This window comes from Octopus sinensis, linkage group LG14 (assembly GCF_006345805.1).
Source record: "Octopus sinensis linkage group LG14, ASM634580v1, whole genome shotgun sequence".
Classification (NCBI taxonomy): domain Eukaryota; kingdom Metazoa; phylum Mollusca; class Cephalopoda; order Octopoda; family Octopodidae; genus Octopus; species Octopus sinensis.
Window position 1 is genome coordinate 51,247,347 of NC_043010.1, and position 22,520 is coordinate 51,269,866.

General features: G+C 38.6%; 1 protein-coding gene across 1 annotated transcript in view; it reads right to left on the bottom strand.

The window, feature by feature from the left end:
- LOC115219197 (dymeclin) overlaps window positions 1-20,240 on the bottom strand; it is a 55,661-nt gene extending 35,421 nt beyond the window's left edge. The window contains exon 1 of the mRNA XM_029789315.2: window positions 20,089-20,240. The gene's annotated coding sequence lies outside the window, so the exon portion shown is untranslated. The remainder of the gene's footprint in view (window positions 1-20,088) is intronic.
- Between the last annotated feature and the right edge of the window lie 2,280 nt (window positions 20,241-22,520).

The window sequence follows — 22,520 nt, forward strand, 5'->3', positions numbered from 1 at the left end:
TCACCACCCCACTTCCATTGGTGGATCACCCCTTCCTTTCTCATTCGTATGTTATATCAGAGAAATGCACAATGACTATTATTAGGAGATTATTATAGTAGAAGATACATGACGCTCTCTTTGCCACTTCCTCTCTCTCAATGCTATCACTTTCTCTCACTTCCTTTCAGTCATGGCCATTACTCTCACTACTTCTCCTTCACTGAATTACTATTTTCTCTCCTCTTCCTTCACCATCTACTCCTGTATAATTATGGACAAATATATATATATATATTCTTCTACTTTTACTACTTCCGTCTTTTAGTATGTGACCTCGTCTGTATCACTAGCGATTTTTTTCCCCTGCCTTCCCTTCTCCTATGTTTCCGACGAAGAGCTCCGCTCGAAACGTCAAACCCTCCTTCTTCCCTTCTTTCCTGAGCGTCCAATAATACTTTATTTGTTCCATGTCCTTGCGTTGTTGTTTTTTTGTTTTTGTTTTCTTGTTTGGATTAACTTTATATATATATATATATATATATATATATATATATATATATATATATATACATACAAATATATAAAACACTATGCTCATTATTATAGTAGGAGATAATAACAATAATGATAATAATAATAATAATAATAATAATAATCCTTTCTATTATAGGTACAAGGCCTGGAATTTGTGGGAGTGGGATAGTCAATTACATCGACCTCAGTACTTGACTGGTTCTTAATTTATCGACGCCAAAAGGATGAAAGGCAAAGTCAGCCTTGCAGAATTAGAATGTAACAACAGGCGAAATACTGCTACGCATTTTACCTGGTGTGCTAACGTTTCTACCAGCTCACCACCTTAACATGCTAACAATTCTGCCAGCTCACCCCCTTTATAATAATAATAATGGTTTTAAGTTTTGGCACAAGGACAGTAATTTCGAGGGAGGCATAAGTCAATTACATGGACCCCAATATTTGACTGGTACTTAATTTATCGATCCTGATTTTGATATATCTTTTTGCCTTCTTTTTTTAAACTTTTTACTTGTTTCAGTCATTAGACTGCAGCCATGCTGGGGCACTGGCTAGAAGAATTTTAGTTGAACAAATTGACTGCCATGCAATAGGACTGAACCTTGAACTGTGTGGTTGGGAAGCAAGCTTCTTACCACACAGCCACACTTGTGCCTACATATATATATATGATGATGATGGTGATGATGGTAGACAGTTCATCAGTGTCTGATGATGATGATGAAGTCTGTGTTCAGTGATGAGAATGCATGAAGCACACAGGCGCCACAGGTGTCACAGCAATAGTCTAATGATTGGATTGAGGCAGATGCTGCCTTGTGATGTCTTTCTCTTACAGCATTGAGATGTTGTCACCTGTCCTCTCTGAAGACAGCTGCTGCTCATGAGGTGAGAGTCCTCAACACTGATCTGCCTGCAGCAGAGGCTTTAAGTTTGCATGGGCTAATGCTGCTCTGTTTCAGGTTACTTTTCAGAGTGTCTTTGTACCTTAGTTTAGGAATTCCTCATTTGCATGAGCCCTGCATAAGCTTGCCATACAACAGATGCCTAGATACACGGTTGTCACCCATTCCGATGACATGGTCAGTCCAGCATAACTGAGCCTTCAGTAACATTGACTCAATGCTTGTTGAACAAGCTCTGTCCAGCACTTCTTGGTTTGTCACAGTGTGTGTGTGTGTAAAGGTGCATGGCTCAGTGGTCAGAGTATTGGGCTCACAATCATGAGGTACTGAATTCGATTCCCAGACCAGGCTGTGTTGTGTTCTTGAGCAAGACATTTTATTTCAGTTTACTCAGCTGTAGAAATGGGTTGCAATGTCACTGGTACCAAGCTGTATTGGCCTTTGCCTTTCCCTCGAATAATATCGATGACATTGAGAGGAGAGGCTGGTAAGCATGGGTGACTGCAAGTCTCCCATAAACAACCTTGCCCAGACTTGTGCCTTGTAGGGTAACTTTCTAGGTGCAATCCCATGCTCATTCATGACTGAAGAGGGTTTTTACCCTTTCTACACACACATACAAACACACATGGTGGGTTTCTTTCAGTTTCAATCTACCAAATCCACTCAGAATGCTTTGGTCAACTCAAAACTATGACAGAAGACATTTGCTAATGGTGCCACACAATGGAATTGAAACCAAAACTATGTGGTTGGGAAGCAAACTTCAAAGCCACACTGTTGCACTGATGCCTAAGCAATGAAAAACCACTTAATCTCTAACATTTGAAGGTAATAAGCCTAAAACTTATAATCTTAACTATCAATCTCAAATAATCAATATATAGATTATCAATATATATACATCATTAATCATTCTACCCCTTACATTATCATATATATATATATATATATATATATATATATATATATATATATATAATATATATATATATACACACATACATATATAGGTCAACCTACCTACAACTAACAGCCAAATATCCATAAAAATTATACTCTATTAACTAAAAAAAAAAGAGGTGGGGAGGTCACATAAGATAATAGATATAATACTATGTCTATAAATAAGATGAGATGGTCAGAACTTGACTGTCTTTTATTGTAGATCTACTAGATCAGAGCTGATCTGGAGTCAAGTAACAACACAATACATAAGAACCAAAATGGAAGACTATATACAGTTGCTTGACCTAGTAAAGGTAGCAGCCAAATCCCCTTTTAGTCTCTTAACTGTCTTGAAAATGACACAACACACTGGATGTCCTAGATGCACTATGTCCAAATGAAAGGTGTGATTGTCACAGCTGGAATATCTTTGGTTTTAACAATTCTTTCTATGACAGCCACAAGGCCTGAAATTTTGGGGAATGGAGGGTAGTCAATAACACCAAGACTAGTACTTCACTGGTACTTTAATAAATCGGCCCCAATAGGATGAAAGGCAAAACTAACCTCAGTGCAATTTGAACTCAGAACATATAGAACTGGAAGAAATGCTGCAAAGCATTTTGTCTATAGTGCTAACAATTTTCTCAACTCACCAAAAAATTTTAATTGTTTAAATTAATTTATGTGATTAATTAAAATTACCTGGCTGCCACATTTTACATACCATTTCTGCTTCATGACTACGTTTTTGTATAGTTTTTATAAGCACAGGCATGGCTTCATGGTTAAGAAATATACCTAGCAATTACATGATTATGGGTTTAGCCCCACTGTGCGGCACCATAGGTAAGTGTCTTCTTCTACAGCTCCAGCTGACTGTTGCCTCCTGAGTAAATCTGATAGGTGGAAAATATGCAAGTCCATCATAAAAGTGCATATATATTCTCTTTTACTCTTTTACGTGTTTTAGTCATTTGACTGTGGCCATGCTGGAGCACCACCTTTTAGTCGAGCAAATCGACCCCAGGACTTATTCTTATGTAAGCCCAGTACTTATTCTATCGGTCTCTTTTGCCGAACCGCTAAGTTATGGAGACATAAACACACCAGCATTGGTTGTCAAGCGATGTTGGGGGGACAAACACAGACACATACATATATGTCTACCAAATCCACTCACAAGGCTTTGGTCGGCCTGAGGCTATAGTAGAAGACACTTGCCCAAGGTGCCACGCAGTGGGACTGAACCCGGAACCATGTGGTTCGTAAGCAAGCCACTCCTACACCTGTATCATATATCATCATATATCATATATCATACATATATCATCATCATCGTTTAACATCCGCTTTCCATGCTAGCATGAGTTGGACGATTTGACTGAGGACTGGTGAACCAGATGGCTGCACCAGGCTCCAATCTGATCTAGCAGAGTTTCTATAGCTGGATGCCCTTCTTAACACCAACCACTCCAAGAGTGTAGTGGGTGCTTTTACGTTCCACTGGCACGAGGGCCAGTCAGGTGGTACTGGCAACAGCCACGCTCAAATAGTGTTTTTTACATGCCACCTGCACAGGAGCCAGTCCAGTGGCATTGGCAACGACCTCACTTGAATGTTTTTTTCACATACCACCAGCACAAGTACCAGTAATGCGACACTGGTAACGATCACACTCAAATGGTGCTCTTAGTACTCCACTAGCACGGATGCCAGTTATATATGTGTGTGTGTGCACGCGCGTGTATGTGTGTGTGTCTTTGTGCCCTCTCACACATCTGCTATTTGACAACCAGTTCTTGGTTGCTTTCGTCCCCATAACTTAGCAGTTCGGCAGTACCAGACTTAAAAAAAAAAAAATACTGGGGTCAAATCGTTCTACTAAATTCTTCCATCTACCAAATCCTGCTGTGGGGTTGAACCCGAAACCATATAGTAGCAGTGTGTGTGTGTGTGTGTGTGTGTGTGCAATAAAAGAGGGAAACAGAAAATGGAGTTAGCAAGAATCTTTATTCAACACAACAATTGTTTCAACTCATCCTGCATCTGTTGCTTACAGGTGCGATATATTTGCACTGCTAGTTGTGTTGTGTCCATCAGTGCAGGCTGCATCCCATCACGTGTCTCCTTTTAAATAAGATACTTCACTACATATACTGAGATCTGGAGGCACATGGCCTAGTGGTTAGAGCAGCGGACTCGTGGTCGAGGGATCGCAGGTTCGAATCTCAGACCGGGCGATGTGTGTGTTTATGAGCGAAACGCCTAAGCTCCACGCAGCTCCAGCAGAAGGTAATGGCGAACTTCTGCTGACTCTTTCGCTGCAATTTTCTCTCACTCTTTCCTCCTGCATCTTGCAGCTCACCTGCGACAGACCGGCGTCCTGTCCAGGTGGGGAACCTATATGCCAAGGAAACCGGGAAACTGGCCCTTATGAACAAACAACAATATACTGAAATCCACTTGGTATGTTGTGGTTGCCCGTAGGATGTTGGCTAATACACATGACAAGATGCCGCCTGCACTGACAAATGCATCACAAGTAGCCATGCAATATCTCACCAATAAGGGACAGATGCCGGACAGGTCAAAATGATCATTATGTTGAATAAAGAGTCTTGCTAACTCCATTTTCCATTTCCCTCATTCATTATAAGCTCAAAAAACACTGCAAAATTCCTGACACAGATCTAGTGACAATTATATCATAACCATGGATGACATTAGGTAGCCTAAATGGTGTAAGTACTTTAATTGGCATACTACTAAACATATACCCAAAGTCCAAATAATTATATATATATATATATATATGGTAGCATATTTTAGTATATACCTTGTTGCCAATGCAGTTGTATCTAATGCAACAACTATTCTATTTCCATTACACCTGACACTCAGGTGAACTCATTCTTTTGCTATCCACTCGAGCAACCACTGAATCTTAATTTAGTCACCTAATCATTAGAATATATCATTCATAAACATAGTACACCAGTGAAATCATTGGCGCACAACAAATCTCTGTTCCCGATTGTTAGTCACAAACTTGAAATTTTTATTCTCAGTAATGGTGTCCTATTTTTGTTCCTCCACTCGCAGCTCAATAAATATGACCTACATGTGTGTGTGTGTGTGTGTGTGTGTGTACACACATTCAAATACTCATACTTACATAGAGACAGAGTATATATGTATACATATTATATATATATATATATATATAAGGCGCAGGAGTGGCTGTGAGGTAAGTAGCTTGCTAACCAACCACATGGTTCCAGGTTCAGTCCCACTGCGTGGCACCTTGGGCAAGTGTCTTCTGCTATAGCCCCGGGCCAACCAAAGCCTTGTGAGTGGATTTGGTAGACGGAAACTGAAAGAAGCCTGTCGTATACATATATATATGTGTGTGTGTGTGTGTTCGTCCCCCTAGCATTGCTTGACAACCGATGCTGGTGTGTTTACGTCCCTGTAACTTAGCGGTTCGGCAAAAGAGACCGATAGAATAAGTACTGGGCTTACAAAGAATAAGTCCGGGGTCGATTTGCTCGACTAAAGGCGGTGCTCCAGCATGGCCGCAGTCAACTGACTGAAACAAGTAAAAGACTAAAGAGTAAAGAGTAATATATACGTTTTATTTATTTATTTATTTTTATTTATTATTTTGCACATTACTTAATTATTGTTATATGTTTTATCTTATATTTAATTTATCTATAATATGTAATTTTTCTAAATGGTATAATTTAATTTTTCAATATTGAATTGATAAAAGGTGGGTTTTTCTCATTTATATATATATATATTATATTTTGTGAAATTTGATTTAGTATTTCTAAATTGAATTTTTCCCTGTAAGTTTGGAATAATATTCCCTCACATTATATATATATATATATATATATATATATATATATATATATATATATATATATATATAAATATATATATATACATACACACACACATATATACATAATTGTTAAAGAGGACAACTAGCGTTAAGGCAAGGCAAAGATCTCAAGTCATATACATTACTATTATTGGAAAAATATTCAAAGTCTTACAGCTGTTTCAGGAATAACCCAGAGTATGGGATATTCCATCATCGGAGACAAATAAGGAAAATGAGAAGGGTATAGATTAATGCAATGAAGATGTAGAGGACAGGATTAAAGGAATAAGGAAATGAAGAAAGAGAAGAAAAAAGAAGTATGAAAGTTCACAGTTCAACTTTCCGATCTTGTAGTAATAAGTCCTTAGGTACAATCCTACATAAATCCATGTGGGTTAAAGTCCTGATATTGTAAACCTCCAGAAAAGAGATGCGAACATATCAACGTTCAGTAATAAATATATATCTGCTGCATCGGAAATCTGCAATGGCTCCATAACTACAGTTTCGGCTATAACCTTGGAGCCCTAGTAATCCATTGCAGCACTTACCTAGCGTACCTAATCCTTTAGTTCACCTGTGAACTAAACACCCATATTTTGTATGTATGTGCATATATATATATATATATAATATATATATACACACACAAAATTAAGAGGAATGACCGCTAAAGTGGATACCTAATATGCTAAACATAGATGTCAAATCGCCATCACCATGATTTGACATCTATGTTTAGCATATTAGGTGTCCACTTTAGTGGTCATTCCTCTTAATTTTGTATGTTACACAATTTTTAATCTTCAGTTTTAAATATGCTAAGCCACTGGTTTTAATTGATTAATATCAATTTCTACCCTTATTATTTAATTTATATATATATATATATACATATTTTTTCAAGGGGGTTTTGAAAAGTTTCTCAAAAGAAAATACAGGAGGATCAGTTAATTATGATTTTATTCAACATATTCCCCTCTCAGATTCACACACTTACTGCAGAATTCCTTCAAGCTTTTTAAGCCCTATAAAAGAACTAAGAAGGTTGGGCCTCCAACCAGGCCTTTCATGATACCTTGAAAACCAGGAACATTTTAGCACCCCCTCATATGTACAGGCATGGGTGTGTGGTAAAAAGTTTGCTTCTCAGCCATATGATCTTGGTTTTAGTCCCAGTGTACAGCACCTCGGGCAAGTGTCTTCCACTATAGCCTCAGGTCAACTGAATCCTTGTAAGTGGTTTCAGTAGATGGAAACTGAAAGAAGCCTGCTGCATGCATGAAGAATACTGAAAGCCTAATAATCACTGCCCAAGACAAGGCATTGATTACCAACTCAGTACAAAAGAATATATACCACACAAGTGCAACGGACCTCTGCAGAATGTGTGGGAAGAGGGTTGAAAGCGTGACATTGTTAGTGCTTGCGAAAGTCTTGCGTAGACAGAGTACAAGCACAGATATGACAAGGTAGCCCAAAACCTCCACTGGCTACTATACCGTAAATATGGATGAGGTCACGGGTGCTTGGTACCAACATACACTGGAAAAGGTAATAGATGAAAAGTGAAAGGCAAAAATCCTCTGCAACTTTGACTTCCAGACAGACACGGTATTAGAGCACCGAACCTTTAGGAGGGACAAACAAGAGTGCCTAATAATTGACGTGGCAGTGCCAGGAGATCAACATATCATGAAAGGAAGAGTAAAGGTTGATAAATATGGAAACCTGACAATTGAGATTAAATTGTGGCAGCTACGAGAGTCAGACATAAAGGTTATCTCTATTGTCATCGGAGCATTGGGTTTAATATCACTCAATCTGAAAAAACATCTGAAACTTAAGAAATACCCTACAATCTAGGTGTATTGCAAAAGTTGGCATTACTTGGAACTGCACGCATATTGCATAATGTACTATCTGTCTGAGGTCCTTGTTGTGACTTGACAAACAGTAGAAACCCCTGGTAGACACAATATCTTTAATCAATGACCTCACAATATTATATACTGTGCGACACCAATAATAATAATAATAATAATAATAATAATAATAATAATAATAATAATAATAATAAAGGCCATGTAACTAATGCCATGAGGTTGTTCACCAATATGTATCAAATCCTGGCTTTTCTGTTTTCTGGTAATGTCTCCTTCTCCTCAGGACTGGTTAGGTGGCCTACCCCATTCCTTTGAGTCTACTTGTCACCCATATTGTATTCTCACAAGCCTCGCACTAACCCCTCCCGGAACATCACCCATCACTACAGAATTTCCTACCTGCCCAAATTTTTTTGTACAGCCATCGACTTGTAGTTAATCATGAACATCAAGTGTTGACCTCAATGGTCATGGAGGGTCTGCCAAGTCCATAGAGATAAACCTCATCTCCAAACCAAACTATTACAATACAAATAAGAGTTTAATTGTTTATCTTTCACTTGTTTCAACCAATGGACTACAGCCATGCTGGGGCACTGCCTTGAATGTTTCAGTCAAACAACTCAATTGCAGTACTTATTTTTAATCCTGATACTTATTCTATCAGTCACTTTTGACAAACAGCTAAGTTAAGAGAACATGGAAACAAACAAACCAACACCAGTCATCAAGCAATGAGGGGAGGAATCAAACATAACACAGACACAAACACAAATATATACCTCTCATTATCATTTAATGTCTGCTTTCCATGTTGGCATGGGTTGGTTGGTTTGACAGGAGCTGGCAGAACCAGGAGCCACACCAGGCTCCATTGTCTGTTTTGGAAAGCTTCTAGAGCTGGATGTCCTTACTAATGCCGATCACTTTACAGAGTGCACTGGGTGCTTTTTACATGGCACCATCACCAGTGCTTTTTACATGGAACAAGCAGCAACAGGTTCACCACACACACACATGTACATAATATATATGACAGGTTTCTTTCAGCTTCCATCTAGGAAATCCACTCACAAGACTTTGGTCAACATTGGACTATAATAGAAGACACTTGCCCAAAGTGCTGCACAGTGGGACTGAATCCAAGACCCAACAGTTGGGAAACAAACTTCTGAGCCACACAGTCAAGCCTATCCACCATTTGATTCTCAGTTATCATCTGTGGATCCTATGACCTATATAGAGAGAAACCCCCTTTGGTCATGAATGACCATAGGATTGCACCTAGAAAGTTACCCTCCAAGGCACAAGTCTGGGCAAGGTTGTTTATGGAAGACCAGCAGTAGCCCATGCATATCAGCCTCCTACTCTCCATGCCACTGATGTTATCCAAGGGAAAGGCAAAGGCTGATACAGCTTGGCACCAGTGATGTCGCAACTCATTTCTGCAGCTGAGTGAACTGGAGCAACATGAAATAAAGTGTCTTGCTGAAGAACATAAAATACAGCCCGGTCCAAGAATTGAACTCACAACTCATGATTGTGAGCCCAACGCTTTAACCAATGAGCCATGCACTTTTCATATATGACCTATATACTTTCAATGGATTTTGATCCTCTGTAATTCCTAATTGGCAGAGTTGTCAGGGCATTATGGTTTTTATTCCAGCTTCTTACATTCTGAGTTCAAATCCTGCTGAGATTGTTTTTGCCTTTCATCCTTCCAGGGTCAATAAACAAAACACCATTCTAGGGAGGTGGATAGGTAGAATCATCAGATCATCAGTTATGGATAGTAGAATTGCTGTCCAGTGATGGACAGTAGAAGTTTTAGTAGTGGACAGGCAGACACATTGACCTTTTCAATACCAACCCGGCTGAAACTGTCTCTGGCTCTGTAGTACAAATGTCTTGTTTTCATAAGTTCTGAATTAAAATCTTCCACCAAACCTTAGTCACAATTTATGTTCCTAACACCAGCTTAATGATAACTAAGTTATTTTACTAAATTCTTTGTTATATTTAAAATAATTGGAAGAAACACAGAACATCTTTAAAGAAATACGGTAATAAAAGGGTTAAACCATCAGTGGTGGAAAGGTAGAATTGTCAGTGTTGGTAATGAACAGGTAAAATTGTTAGGGTGTCAGCAATGAATAGGGAGAATTATCAGACCTTCAGCAGCAGACAGGTCCAGTTGTCAGATTTTAGCAGCATCTAGGTAGACTCATTACAGTGTTGGCAATGGGCAGGTAGAATCAATAGAGTTGGACACAATGCCTTACAGATTTGTTTTGGCTTTTTACAATCTGGATTCTATTCCCACTGCAGTCTACTTGGGTGATACACTTTACCTATGGCCCAGTTTAACATCACCATTTGGTTCTTGGACACCTTTTAGCGAAGCGCCCTCAGTTCTATGCATTCAGGGCAGGTCTCAAGTTTGAGAAGACATACTCCCCTCCTTCCTGAATATATTTTGATCCCATGTAATGTTAGTGTGGTGGAGGCATATGGCCTAGTGGTTAGAGCAGCGGACTCGTGGTTGAGGGATCATGGGTTCAAATCTCAGACCAGGTGATGTGTGTGTTTAAGAGTGAAACACCCAAGCACCACGCGGCTCCAGCAGAAGGTAATGGCGAACTTCTGCTGACTCTTTCGCCACAACTTTCTCTCACTCTTTCCTCCTGCATCTTGCAGCTCACCTGTGATGGACTGGCATCCTGTCCAGGTGGGGAACCTATACGCCAAGGAAACCAAGAAACCAACCCTATGAGCCAGGCATGGCTCAAGAGGGAACAAACAAAAACAATGTTAGTGTGAAGTAGATTTTACAAGAGAAAATGTCTAAGATTTTTTTTAAATAGCTCAGTTGCAATTAGAGGTTTGTTCAATCAGGGTGGATCAGGGCAGATGGACAAATGACAACAACAGCACCTACTACTTCTACTACACAACAAGTATAACTTTAGTCTGTAACTATTAGAGACTCTCTCTCCTTTGCAATTTTTACTTGTTTTTCTAAAAATGACAAATAACTTGTCAATTTAATTTTTACTCTTTTTCAACATTTGATATTGATCTCTCTCTCTCTCTAGACCACTGCCATAGTGAAAAAAAATGTACTAGTACAAAAATCAATAAACCTAATACAAATATGTTTTTCGTTAAAAGATTAAATTGTTATCTTAAGCAACTTCCTTCATTCCCACCTGTTACTACACTATGTAGAAAGGGGTAACATATGGTGGTGACTGTCATGGGGTGTTCACGCTTGCTAAGCTCAAATCCTTCTCTGACATAAGTGTTAATCATATATCAATATACAAACTTTAGGCTACTTCTAATACAACTTCAACCTGATTTTGTATCTGAGTTTGTATTATTAGATTTGAAAACAAACCTAAGGGCAACGGGCTATCAGAATCATTTGCACACTGGACGTTCCCTTTGAACGGCAGATAGAGAAATTAAATTTTTGTAACTAAAACCTTAAAGCTAAAACCAGTACAAATGCACGAATGATGTCATAAATAACAGTGACAAATGAAATATACACCGCCAGAAGTTGTTATTGACAAACAACAGCAGTGATTTTATTCAGCTGAATACACATCATTGGTTGAAATTATCAAAATACGACAACTTTAACACGAAATAACTTCGTAAATATAAACTTTTCTCAAAAATGCTAACAGTAAAAGATGTTTTATATGACACATTCTACCACTATATGAAGTTTGAAGTGTTTAGTTACAAAAAGCATTTTTTCTAAATCTGTCAGTCAAAAGGTAAAGATCCCACTGGACAAAACGCTTTGCAGCATTTCTTCCGACATTATGTCCCAAGCAGGGCTGTGGAGTCAAAACAAAAAACTTTGACTCCGACTCCTATACTATTGACACCCCTGACTCTGACTCCTCTTTATGTAATTGAGAGATTGTGGTCTACACATCTCATAAAGCATGTGCATACACTTGTACTTTGAGTAGGCCTATATGTTATAACTAGTTTATATTAAAGAATAAAGACATTGTGAGTCAGAATCAGAGTTGGTATAGTTTTACCGACTCTGACTCCAGCTACCCCTTAATTGTTTCCTACTCCAACTTTGACACTACAGCCCTGGTTCTGAGTTAAAATTTTACCAAGGTCAACTTTGCCTTTTATCATTGCGTGGGGTCAATAAAATAGTGTCAGTTGAGCATTGGGGTTGATATAACTAACTAACCCCAACTACCTTAAAAATTTCAGGCCTTGTGTCTACAGCAGAAAGACGAAAAAAAATTATTAGGTTTGAAAACAAATTATGAATAGATTATAGATGCAGGTGTGGCTGTCTGGTAAGAAGTTTGCTTCTCAGCCACATGGTTCTGGGTTTCAGTCCCACTGCATGGCACTTTGGACAAGTGTCTTCTACTTCAGTTTTGGGCTGACCAAAGTTCTTGTGAGTGGATTTGGCAAATGAAAACTGAAAGAAGCCTGTCATATATACATGTGTGTATATAGGTGTTGGAGTGGCTGCGTGGTAAGTAGCTTGCTTACCAACCACATGGTTCCGGGTTCAGTCCCACTGCGTGGCACCTTGGGCAAGTGTCTTCTACTATAGCCTCGGACCGACCAAAGACTTGTGAGTGGATTTGGTAGTCGGAAACTGAAAGAAGCCCGTCGTATATATGTATATATCTATATATGTGTGTGTGTGTTTGTCCCCTCCAACATCGCTTGACAACCGATGCTGGTGTGTTTACGTCCCCGTAACTTAGTGGTTTGGCAAAAGAGACCGACAGAATAAGTACTAGGCTTACAAAGAATAAGTCTTGGGGTCAATTTGCTCGACTAAAAAGGCGGTGCTCCAGCATGGCCACAGCCAAATGACTGAAATAAGTAAAAGAGTAGGTGTGTGTGTGTCTCACCACCACCACTTGACAACTGGTGTTGGTGTGTTTATGTCCTCGTGACTTAGCAATTCAGTAAAAGAGACCAATAGAATAAGTACCAGATTTTATTAAAATAAGCACTAGGGTTGATTCGCTGGACTAGAATTCTTCATGAACTATAACTAGTAATAAGCAAACCTACATTTCTGTCTGTTAAAAAAAACATGCAGGTCTTCTGGGAATATTTCTCTGCTTCCACAGACATTGTTATTGGATAACAAAACACTTACATACATCGTTAATATAAAACAAAAGATCTACTCCTCATCTGTAATTAGTAGAATCTCTAAAATGAAGTTACTGAAAATACCAATTACTGCACACTGTATGATACTGACATAGAACCATGTAACAAAAAAAAAATGGCATAGAACAATTTATCTTTAAGAGATATTTAGCTATGGTTGTAAAAAGAATTTCATAGACGTGAGCATGGTTGTGTGGTTATGAAATTTGCTTTACAACCACTTAGTTCTTATTTCTTTACTGCCCACAATTACTGCCCACAATTTACTGCCCACAATTTACTGCCCACTTATTTCTTTACTGCTCACAGGGGACAAACAAGGACAGACAAATGGATTAAGTCAATTACATCGACCCTCAGTGCGTAACTGATACTTATTCAATCGACCCCGAAAGGATGAAAGGCAAAGTCAACCTCAGCAGAATTTGAACTTAGAACATAGCAGCAGACGAAATACCTATTTCTTTACTACCCACAAGAGGCTACACTCACAGGGGACAAACAAGGACAGACAAACGGATTAAGTCGATTACATTGACCCCAGTGCATAACTAGTACTTATTTAATCGACCCCGAAAGGATGAAAGGCAAAGTCGACCTCAGCGGAATTTGAACTCAGAACATAGCGCCAGACGAAATACTGCTAAGCATTTCGCCCGGCGTGCTAACGCTTCTGCTAGCTCGCCGCCTTAGTTCTGGCATCTTGGGCAAATGTCTTCTACTAAAGCCATGGACCAACCAGAGTCTAATAAGTTGCTTTCATTGAAGGAAACTAAGAAGTTTATCACACACACACATATATATATATTATACCCATACTAGATGTGAGTAGCCATGCAGATCCCTCTGCAGGAAACTACTCTACCTTTTGTCTCTCAAAGTATCCCCTCGCTCCCTATCATGAAGCTGACCTCTCCTGCTCCAGGGCTCTTAGTCCTGCAAACTGCAAGGTGACCTCAATTGTACAGGTGGGATGAAAAAATATCCAATCTACACTGCAAAGTGGTTGGTGTTAGGAAGAGCACCAAGCCATACAAACCATTCCAAAGTAGACATTGGTGCTTAATGTAGTCCTAGGACACATCAGTCCTTGTCAAACTGTTCAACTGATGCCAGCATGGAATATGGATGTTAAATGATGATGATATACATATATATATATATATGTATATGTATGTATGTATGTATGTATGAGGAGGCACAATGGCCCAGTGGTCAGGGCAGCGGACTCGCAGTCGTAGGGTTGCAGTTTCGATTTCCGGACCGGGTGTTGTGAGTGTTTATTGAGTGAAAACACTTAAAAAAGCTCCATGAGGCTCCAGCAGGGGGTGGTGGCGATCCCTGCTGTACTCTTTCACCACAACTTTCTTCTGTTGGCCTGCTCACTTAGCCAGCAGGGTGGCATCATTTGAAGGCTAAAACAATGATTGTGACCAGTGATGTGTAGCAACATCTGATAGCCTGGTCGGTCACATGATATATATATATAGCGAGAGAGATAGAGAGAGGCATAGGTGTGTCTGTATCATTAAAAAGATTCTTTCCCAACCATGTGGTTTTAGAGTCAGTTCCACTTGTGCAGAATCTTGGGCAAATGTTTTTTCTACTGTAAGCCTTGGGTTACCAAAGCCTTGTGAGTGGATTTGGTAGGTGGAAACTGAAAGAATCCCATCAGGTGTGTGTATGTCAGCACTGTCATACTTCACCCACTGGAACACAGAGGCTGTGATAATAGGAGGGAGAGAGAGAGTTGCATGAGCACTCAGCTGGTACTCATTATAGCTGAGTAGATTGAAGCAACATGAAATGAAGTGTATTGTTCAAAGAAAAAATGCACTGGCCTATCCAGGAATCAAAAGCACAACCACTAACGCGATGTGCTGTACAGATGAGGTCTGGTCAAAAAGTATTGGGACTGCTGTTAGTATGCAAAGTGAAGCCACTTGGCACAGATTGACCTTGAGCTTCGCCATACATGCACACTAAATTATAATGTTCTTGCTCACTTCCTTTGTTTATAGCAGCGCTTGTAAGTAAAGTGTGGTTGTCTCAAAAAGAAGATTGATTTTCAATTGCGCAGGATCTCCTTGATCAGGGATTGCCAAAGTGGGGCAGCAAGGAATTCATCATCATCATCATCATCGTTTAATGTCCGCTTTCCATGCTAGCATGGGTTGGATGATTTGACCGAGGTCTGGCAAACCAGATGGCTGCACCAGGCTCCAATCTGATCTGGCAGAGTTTCTACAGCTGGATGCCCTTCCTAACACCAACCACTCTGAGAGTGTAGTGGGTGCACGAGGGCCAGTCAGGCGGTACTGGCAACGGCCACGTTCAAATGGTGCTTTTTATGTGCCACCTGCACAGGAGCCAGTCCAGCAGCTCTGGCGACGACCTTGCTCGAATGTTTTTCACGTGCCAGTAAGGCGGCGATAGCCAAGAGGTCGAATGGGGGTCGGCATGCAAAAGACTAGCTCACCCAGATGAACTGCTTGAAATACTTAATCAGCGACATGCTCATCCCTAACACTGATCTTGTCAATTTCAATAAAAGATATTCCAGCAATATGATGCGTTTTTCACATTTTCTAACCGTGAAAACAATTTCATAAAAATTGGAAGTTCAATACTGTGTACTCGTACATGTAGTTTTAAATGTAAAAGCTTCTAGGGTCGATATGTTCGACTAAAAAATTCCTCAAGGCGGTGCCCCAACATGACCGCAGTCCAATGATTGAAACAAGTAAAAACATTTTTAGAAAATTTTAAAAAATGAAGAAAAACCAGAAAAATATAACCGAGGTGGGGGGGGGATGAATAAAAATTTGCAAGATTTGGCTGTTGTTTCTAGCATGTAGAGCAACCTCCTAGGCTTAATTTCATGCGCTGGTTGAAAATCATTTGAAAAAAAACTTATGGGGTCGATACATTCGACTAAAAATTTCTCAAGGTGGTGCCCCAGCATGGCCGTAGTCTAATAACTGCAACAAGTAAAATGAAAAAAAAAAACTAAATATATCATAGAAGTGGTTTGATCAGGCTTTAAAAAAATCCTGGGTTCCATATAGCCATCTAAAAAATTTTCAAGGTGGTGCCTCAACATGGGCGGTCGCTGCCTAATAATTGCAACGAGTAAAATTTTTTTTAATTCTGGGGTCGATACATTCAAATAAAAATTCTTCAAGGCGGTGCCCCAGCATGGCCACAACCCAATGACTGAAACAAGTGGAAGGTGAAAAGAAAAGAAAAAATTACATTATTTACATTTGACGGATATTTGTCCTCGTCTTTGTTGTTAACACAACAAAAAATATAACCGTGGGGCCTTTGTCCACTTTCACACTTTAACTATGGGGCCCTCTGTCCGGACCCCCATACATACAAATGATCGGATTGGACAAGTTGAGGACTTTCATCTCGGTCGTTCTTTCTTCATTATGACGAAATAAATGATCGGACGAGACCGAATTTACATCATAAACCTACGTTTATCAAAACAACGAAAGGGCAACATCTACGTAGTTGGTCGGCCTGCAAGAACTAGCAAACAAAATCAAATTACACCTTACCGTAAAAAAAAAAAGAAGCAAAAACACATAATATAATATAGTCCGAGATATACAGGGCCTAACACAACTGAAAAGTCCTTAATAATAGGCATACCCACCCGGTCAAGAATGCTCTGCTCTAGATAACAACAGCAAGGATTTATTTATATTTTCATTAAAAAAAATTCCATTCACGACTTGAGTCTATGAACAAGATCAAGGTATATTAACCGTGATCATCCTGTCTTTTCCAGAGGTGTGAAAAACATTAGTGCGTACTTGCGTTGTTTAAGACGGTAAAGTGGTAAGGTAGGGTATGCTACGGAAGAGATTTTGCTGCTACATCTAGTAGGCAGACAGACCACGTAGAGGATCTCGCGTTGGCTGGTCTGTTAATGGTAGGTTTTATAGGAGGTTTGACATTATATGTGTGAGTGTAGGTAGGTAGATAGATAGATAGATATACATAAACATACACGTTCCCCATTTTAATATCATATACATACATATATATATATATATATACATACATACATACATATATTTTTTTTCCCGACCAGGCTATCAGATGTTGTTACACATCGCTGATCACAATGCGCTTGGCATTGTTTTAGCCTTCAAATGACGCCACCCCGCTGGCTAAGCGAGCAGGCCATATATATATATATATATATAATGTAAACGCTTAAAGAAGTGTGAATGCAAAAGCGATGTTATTTACGAGTTTGTAGGTTCGTAGGAGGAAAAGACGAGGAAAAACAATGATTCTTTCAAATTAAATATCATTTAAGTTATACTCCACACATCTCGTGTTTTTTCCTAGCCATATTCGGATTTATAAAACTAAAGGATATATAGATGTATCCTAATCTAATATGCATTCATTGATATTTTAATTAACACGTTCTATCCTCAGATCATCATAATTTCAGATACGGAATTATAAAAGCATCTACCGCTATGTAAATAATATTTGCTATGCCTTTAGACTAATCGCAATGAATCTTCTTTTGCATTTATTATTAATCAAAATATTTTAATATAAAACTAGAAGCCATTGAGGAGAGAAGATATCTAATTTAGTAAAGCTATGAAAAACTCTTCCTGCACCCCGAAAAAATCCGTTTCCTTGTTTTTCTTTTTGGTCGATGTATAGCCAGTATTGGACATTCAGACTTTTTAAATTATCTAGGATTGCATTAGATATATAAGTCCTTTCATCTTTTGTAACGGCATGCTGTGATTTGAAGGAGATTTAGTTGCTATTTGTAGCACGTCGCGCGTCTACACTGGAAAGACTTGTTTTGATTTCAAGTTCCAAGTCAACAGTGTGACCGAGCTGACCTGTGACCAAAGACATTCCATCATGACCGTCTCAATTAAATTTTTTTACAGGCATAGTATTATAGATAGGGCCACGTTATCGAATAAGCCCTTTCTTTTTAAAAGACAGTAGCGTTAGGGTGTTGCTTAAGGGGAGATTTCGCTGTATTTTTTAGCAAGACGAACAGACCACGTACGGGAACATCGTAGTTGGCTCGTTTTAAATACAGTCAACAACATTTATGAAATTATAATACATAGCTAGATATCGAAGTTGTTTTTTGGGGGTTATAAATATATATATGTATATATATATATAATATTACTAATATGAATAAATTCAAGTTTAAGACAGTACATATATTAAGAGGTTGTTGAGGTCTCTATCAACAGTTGAGGTCGACCAACACAATATATATATAATACAACGAAATATATTAGAAATGAATTTTAGCTACGAAAACATTATTCTCGTTTATTGTATTTGCTTTGGGTTTTTTTAAATAACATTTCTGAAACCTTTTCGAAAGAAGCACATCGAGTACTTTTTCTAAGGAAGTCGACAGACGGTGTGCTTCTTTCCGGCATCGAAGATACAAATGGAATTATAATAGCAATATTTAAGATATGTTAGCCTTTTTTTTTTATGAACTGTCGGGTGTGATTCGAAAGGCTTTGGATGCTGTTGCTAGCAAACTGAAGCGCCCACGTCTCGCAATTAAATATTACTATACACACAATTCAATAACTATTAAAATCAGTCAGTTGTCATGTTTTTGTGTGGGAGGGGTAGTTTCTGTCGTATAAAATAATTTCGCAGTGATTTCAGTTAGGTCCTACCTTTGTCAGTGTTTGCTTGCAGAATTACATGCTTCAGTTAATTTAGAAAATAAACATTTTGAGGATTTCAAGTAAAACAGCTAATTTATTTTTTTCTTTTTGGAGGATAAGAACAAAAATTCGGCAAGCTTTCGTTTTGATGGCCAAAAATCCTTACATTAAACTTTGATCGAAGGTAGAAAACAGGTTTAGTATTAAAGAACTGAATGTTGTGTCAAGAAGGTTTGTTATCGAGTGTTTGAAGCATTATAAATAAGAAATAGGTTAAGGAGTGTTTATTTCGGGTATAAATACGAAATGCAGTTTGATAAAAAAAAAAAAGATATAAAATGATAGTAATATATCTATCCGATTTTCAAAATATGAAGTCGACACTTGGTTAATCATGATAGTAAATAGTTTAAGTGAATTATTAGGAAATCTTTAGTTTAAAAAATTGCATTATAAATACGAAATGACATTTAGGTTATAAGAAAACATTACTACCACTAAATACATTCATTTTTAAAAGATAGGAAAGAAGCTGATGCATTGTAAATTGTAAACGTTTGGGGTGAACTGGGGAGGGAAATTCTAATGTTTAGAATTTGATCAAGGTCGGCCTTCATCAAAATTACTTTTGCCTTGACAATCTAGTTATTTTATCTATCTAGAACTACATCGTTCAATGTGACCCGTTTGAAGACCGTGGGGTGTGATTTGAAAGACTTTGGCTGCTGTTACTAGCAACAGAAGCGCTTAGTAGAGGTTAGCTCGCAGTTGATGTTGTTATACACGGTATAATAACTACTAAAACGAAATTTAGGTTATAAAACAAGAACATTATTCGCATTTAATATATCGAATATACGAAAGACGTTCAAGACGAAATTGACATTTGTAAATAAAAAACTGGACAGGGGTAGGTTAAAACCACGAAAACCAAATTATAAAACGCATTTCCAATTTATAGAGAAACGACAATCGACTTGTTACGGCGACAGGTGTGGTTTCCCAAAAGGTGAAGAGACGATTGTAATAAAAGCATAGCTAACCTTAGTGGAGGAGATGGTTGTTATAAATCACCTTAACCAAAAATTGGTTTGTTTTGGTGGATCTTCGTAACTTGAGGAATCCACGTCATTATCTGCTCCACCTATTTCCGGTAGAGAAGACGAGGGGAGATTACTTTGAACAAACACTGTCAGTCTTTATGCAGACGCACAACGCGCTAGAAATAGCAGCGAAATGTTCCCTCTTATCAATAGTAGTAATCCCTTCTGCTACAGACATAAGGCCTGAAATTTTGTGGAAGGCCAGTTAATCAGTCTCATCGACCTAGTACATGACTGGTACTTATTTTATCGATGAAAGGTAAAGTCGATCTGGGTGGATCATAAAGACAGACGAAATACTGCTAAGTATTTTGTCCTGCACTCTAACAATGCTGCTAGCTCGCCGCCTTTGGTTTCAAATTTTGGCCGACAATTTTAATGGTGGGAGTAAGTCGATAACACCGTCTCTAGTGCTCAACTGGTATTTACTTCAGCGATCCCGAAAGAATGAAAGGTTAAGTCAACCTTGGCGGAATTTGAACACAGAACATAAGCATTTTGTTCAATTCGCTAACAATTCGACCAACTCCCTGCCTTAAAACACATCATCATCATCATCATCATCATCGTTTAATGTCAGCTTTCCATGCTAGCATGGGTTGGACGCTTCGACCGGGGTCTGGGAAGCCAGGAGGCTGCACCAGGCCCAGTCTGATCTGGCAGTGTTTCTACAGCTGGATACCCTTCCTAATGCCAACCACTCCGTGAGCGTAGTGGGTGTTTTTTACGTGCCACCGGCACAGGTGCCAGGGGAGGCTGGCAGCGGCCACGATCAGTTGTTGCTTTTTACGTGCTACTGGCACAGATAAAAATAATTAGCTTACCGTGCTCAGATGCACTACAACTCGTCAGAAAGGCTTAAAAGAAGAGGCAGAAAGCAAACGTATAAGTCGAGTAAAGAAAGACAATGTCTAAATTTTTTTTTTTAATCACACATTGGATAGTGTCTTGTATACAAAACTACAAGTATCCAATGTAGTTTTAGATACTACACAAACCGGATAGTCAAGACTGAAATGTCACGTTGTACAACATCGAATAAAGAATCAGTGGTTCTCTCTCAACTGAAGTCCATATGGCCCCTGAGAATCCATATAAGATTGGGGGTGGGGTTCAATTAACAAAATAGTGAACTGGGAATCCACAATAGTATTTTAAGGACCCCTGAAAAAAATTTGCTTTAGATATATGTATTGGTATGTATTGCAAGAAACAGATAAGTTTCTTTCTCTAATATCTTACGTAATTCAACCGACACAAGTTAATGTGTGAAAAACAAAATAGGAATTTTGAAAGAAGTTTCTATAAAACTAGATTTTAAACATCAAATGGTTATGGGGTCCACCAGAATAAAATAGTAATCAAAGGGGTCCATAGATAAAAATGGCTGAGAACCCTTTGTCATTTAGCATGTTAGAAAGAGCAATTGAGTATCCCTCAAAATCATACCCTTACCCTCTTTGGAAAAGAAAAGATGACAACAAAGACCTACGTAGCCTAAACAGACAGGATTGGTCATCTCTCACCCAGTTTAGCACTGCCATTTCAAACTTAGGTAACTTTATTATTGAGTCCAATTTATTGCAAGAAGAAAAAGAGAAGGTTTGGTTTATTTCCCATAAAAAATAAAAACAACCTTTGTGACACAACACGTAATAGAATGTTTTAACTTTAGCCTTTTTCCAAAAGATTCCTGTATGTCCTTCATAGTATTATTTCATTTGTGAGTCTGGCATCTTCAATACTATGATAAGGAGCTGGCTTTCCCACTACAAATTCTGGGTCTTGTTCCACAGCGTGGCATCTTGGGCAAGTGTCTTCTTCAATTACTACATTGTAATATACACAACTTCTACTGCTATAACACTGTAATATTCACAATGTCTGTCTTTACATCCTGAGTTCAAATTCCGCCAAGGTCAACTTTGCCTTTCATCCCTTTGGGGTCGATAAATTAAGTACCAGTTGTGTACTGGGGTCGATCAAATTGATTGGCCTCCTCCCCCAAAATTTCAGGCCATGCACCTAGAGTAGAAAAGTATATACACAATTTAAACTCTAAAAATTGATTCTTTCGGTGCAACCCATTAACCAAATTATCCATGGCCCAGTACTGATCTTTGGCCTGGTAATAGCCTGCAACTTGTTGACTAGGGACCTCTGGAGAGAGGAAATATAAGCAAAATACCAAATTTCAAATAAATATAAGATTGGCTGGCGGGGCAAAACATAAAGTATATTTTTCAGAAATTCAAAACTTTTTAAGTTATAGGCGCAGGAGTGGCTGTGTGGTAAGTAGCTTGGTTACCAACCATCTGGTTCTGGGTTCAGTCTCACTGCATGGCACCTTGGGCAAATGTCTTCTACTATAG